Genomic DNA, 4,790 nt, shown 5'->3' with positions numbered 1-4,790 from the left:
TATAAATATTGTTACATATAAGAGAAATTCATTTTTAAATAAAAAATATGAAATGTATATATATATATTTTTTAAACATGAAAATAATATATATTTTATATTATTCTTTTAGTCATTTGACAAATTGCATATAAACATAATATAACATAATAACATATGAATATATTATGTTGGGCTATCATGTCCATTATATATAATATACAAAAATCATATCCAATTGGATATCATATCTTAGGATATATATTTCCTATTAATCATATATAACATATTAAGATATACATATTCCATTATATCTTATCCTGCTAACTAAACGTAGCTTTATATATTTAATTATCACTCACAGAGACAAAAAAAGCTCAAGGTCATTATCAAAATCAAAATCAAAATGTAACTATAATAGCACCTTGTTTCAATATTTTTTTTTAAAATATACGAATTATCATTCTAATTTATATTCAAAGGAATTATATTTATAGCATGATTTGGTTGTAAGTTTATTAATTAATAAAGAATTTAAAAATCTCATAGTGAATTAAAATTAAATTATTTTTAATAATCATTTATAAATATGTTTGTTTTTTATCATAATTCTAAAAGAAAGAGTCCTACTTGTAATAAGTTTTATTTAATATGTTTCTAGAAATTATAGTAGATGTTTGATAAAAACTTAATACTTTATTTAAGTTGATTTTAAGTAAAATTATACTTAAATTATCGATTTAAAACTTGTTATTTAATTAATACTTTAAGTATTAAAGTCTTTGGATAAAATTAATTTAAAATTTCTTGAAATTCATCAAATTGACATATTTATCTTTATAAATTATAATTAGGGTAAAGGGAGTCAAGTAATAACGGAGATTGTAGAGTAGTAAAGGATTTATTGAAGTAATTAGGGCAAATAAGGGTGAAATGATAAAATGAAAACGTGAATTTAAGAATAAATTTATTGTTTTTATTTATTACTTAAAGTTGTGTTTGACTTTAAATCACATTATTAAATTATTTACCAAAAATACTTAACTTACATAAGGACTTAATTAAGTTATTAAGTTTATTTGCACATAAAGTTTAGGAAAATTAAGAATAATATATTATTCTAGAAGGTATTTTTGTTTATTTTCTATGTAAGAAATTAAATTTTAAATATTATTTAGAGAAGCAACACTTATTTGTTGATGGAAAATACTAAGATTGACATGAATAGTTGATTTTATTTTTTTATTTTAAAAATGTGAAAACTTTTTTTTTTAACTTATTTTTAAATTTTGACCTTAATACTTTTTTTTTTCCTTAAACTTAATCATTTAGAAGAATATGTTTTTTCTTTTACCTTTTTCTTTTCCTTTATAGTTAAAAAAAAAAATGGCCTAATGAGAAAAGATGTCCAAATAAAGTGACATTATCTAAACACATTTTCATTGATGCACTAAATACGAAAAGAAAATTTAAAGAAAGTTAGGACTAACCAAATAAAAAATTTAAAATATATATATATATATATAGAAAAATTTTAAAAGAAAAGGGATTCATTCATGTGGTATTGCAATATTTATTTTACTATTTTTAAAATAAAAATAAATTATTTTTAAATTATATTTTAAATTCTTATAAATATTAACCATGTTTGATATAATTAATGCTAATAATAAAATCATATTTAATAATATTTTTAAAAAAAAAGAAAAAGAGATAGATGTAGGAAGCGATGATGGGTATGGTTTAAGAATGCTCTTTATTTTAATTTTTATTATCAAATGTTCATAAAAGTTAAAGAACAAATCACGAGAACATGAGATATTAAATACCTTTGAATTTTGCAATTTAGAACGTATTTGGGGGCTTTTATTATATTTCTTAATTTTTTAAAACATTATTATATTTCTTAATTTTTAAAACAAAAAATAAAAGCATACTAAGTGCTATACTCTACATGTTATCCATCTGTCACCCATTTATAAAATCAAAATCTATTCAAATCTTTATAAAAGTATATTATATAATGTATAAGTGAATAATAAAAATTAAAACTACAAATTACAAAGTAACGCAATAAAATCAAATTAAATTCCAAAAAACACCTACATATTATAATATTCAAAAATATTCTAATTTAACACACCTATATATGACAAAATCACAGAACCTAACCATAAACTATTATTTTTCTCTTGGACTTCACTCAAAGGGCCACCATCCACACTTAATTCTTCAACGATCTTCCCTTCTTTATTAAGTCTTACCGGTCTAACTTTTACTTCTAGTCTTCCACAATTATTTTGTGCAACCCAAAATTCCCCATGAATGTTTCTTTGAATATTATCTGGACACCCAACAAGTTGTGTAAAAGTGTCACTCAATTGAGATTTTTGACCTTGGAGCCAATATCTTGTGACTTTGGCGGCAGTCGTTTCAGTAACTAAAACAAAATCATTGTCTTGTGACTATATGGACAAACTTTAAAACAAAAAATCTATATAATGAGTAAATTGATGATACATACCATCTTTGGAATATGGTGCTAGTATCAGTAAAATAGACAACTCCAATGTTTTTATCAATGTCCAAAGAATTAGTGAATCGAAATGGGACTCCTTTTGCACTAATGGCTACTTGTTTGGCAACTCCACCATTTTGCCCAACCACCAATAGCCCAAAATAGCATATGCAATGTAAAGATCACATGTTGCTTCATTGAATTTAAGACCCAATGGTCTTCCACATACTTGTTCCATTGTAGGTTGGCTGATCCATCACAAAATTTAGGAATCCTAATCAAGCACAAAAGCAAATACTTCAATTATTTCAAATACTTTCATACATTTTATCCAACATAAAATGTACACTTACAATTACAAAGAAGGTTGAATTGAACACTAAAAGATACTTTATGTCATGCAATTAATATGAATATACAACATAATTAAAAATTAATTATATATTATTATATTTTAAATCTATTTAAGAAATATATGTATAATAAGTGAATAATACTAAACATAATGAATAAAAAATTTACAAGTAGTTTTTACCTGAACAGGGAAGTGATTGCAAACTCCTTCCATCCATGTTTCGAACCTTGTCATTTTAAAATTCTACCATCCGAGATGCCAGTATAAGAACCATCTCCATTACAATCGAAGGCAATGCTTTTAGGGCCAGATACCCCTGAAGGAAGCTCAAGTGTGTTGTATTTTAGGGCTTGATGTGAATTAACACATCCAAAAAGAGAAATTGAAATAAAAGAGAAGATAAAGAATTGTGAGAGTTTCATGGTGTTGAAGAAGATGATGGACAATTCTTCTTTGGTACAATAAGTAAAGTTTATGCTACCCATAAATTTATATATAAGAAGAGAATCGGTTTTCTAATTAAAATCAAAATATAATTGTCATATTGTAAGAATTAAGACTCTAATTAATATTTGGAAGGACTCTAATTAGAATTAGGACTCTAATTAATATTTAATTTTTAATATTTCAAAAAAAATATTTTGATTTAATATTAATTATAATCAAATAATGATAGTATTAATTTGAGGTTGTACGGTAAAATATGAAAATAATAATAATTAAAATTAATTAAAAATCGTTTTATTTTAAAATTATTTAATCTTTATATAAAAAAGTTAAAATAAATGAAATTATTTTGAAATATTATATAAACATAATGTAATAATTTTAATTTTTTTATTTTCTTTCACTTTTTTTTTTCTCTCACAACCAAATATAGCTTTAAGGTTTTAAATCTCTTTTGATAGGATTGCAAAGGTATATTGCAATATATATAAAAAGAATGCTTTTATGAGATATAAGCATCCCAATTTGCTAATTCAACGTATGATTTGCCACGAGGATGCAAATGGAAGGATGTAAATGAGGCATAATTGGAGAGGGCTCCGAGACAAATTCCCATTTTTATTTATAAAATATAAATATTGATTTTTTAAATTAATATAGATTTTTTATTTTAAAAATATTGATTATAGACTTCTCATTACAGTTAGATAAGTTATCTTTTCAGTTTATTAAAATATGACATTATCGTAAAAAATATTTTAATGATAATTAGCAAAATTAATGTCTGGTTAGATACATTTTCTGATTTTTATTTTCAAAACAAAAAATAATACTAATATCTATATAAAATACAAGAATTTCTAAAAGATTACAAACAAAATTTAATATTGTTTTCAAGTTAATTAAAAAATTGAGGAATTAAAAACATTTTTTTATATAAAATTTAAAAAATTTTAAAAGTAATCTTAAGACATCACATAAATTTACACTATAGTTTTATTTTTAAATATTTTTTATGAAAAATATTAATTTAAAATAAAAAACAAGAAATATATCTAAGCAAAAACGAAGTCTAACGAAATCATTAATGTTTGAGTTTTAATAAGGATTTCATTTTAAAAAGTTAGAATTGACATTTAGTTTTTAAATATATATAATTTTTAATTATAAAATTATATAGGATATACAATATAATATAATTGGTGTGACAACGAGGACGGGTTTAAGCGGGAAAAAGGGTCCCCTGGTTCTGAATTCATTCCTTATTTAGGGGAATTTCACCATTCTTATCCGATTAGAGGTGGTGATGGGCATTGATGAAAATATCGGTAATCACGGATATATCTGAGAAATATCGACGGATATTTTGGAAAAAAATTTTGATAGGGAAAAAATTAATCAAAACTCATAGAAATGTAAGAAAAACCTAGTAACAATATAATTAGAAGTATAATAGACAATTTAAATTTGTTTTGTTGAAGAATTTGATAT

General features: G+C 22.7%; 1 pseudogene; it reads right to left on the bottom strand.

Annotated features, from left to right (window-relative positions):
• Window positions 1-2,108: 2,108 nt before the first annotated feature.
• Window positions 2,109-2,735, bottom strand: LOC117923882 (annotated as a pseudogene).
• Between the last annotated feature and the right edge of the window lie 2,055 nt (window positions 2,736-4,790).

The sequence above is a fragment of the Vitis riparia genome, chromosome 10 (assembly GCF_004353265.1).
Source record: "Vitis riparia cultivar Riparia Gloire de Montpellier isolate 1030 chromosome 10, EGFV_Vit.rip_1.0, whole genome shotgun sequence".
Classification (NCBI taxonomy): domain Eukaryota; kingdom Viridiplantae; phylum Streptophyta; class Magnoliopsida; order Vitales; family Vitaceae; genus Vitis; species Vitis riparia.
The sequence above is the reverse complement of the archived record's forward strand: the minus strand, read 5'-3'. Positions and strand labels throughout refer to the sequence as shown.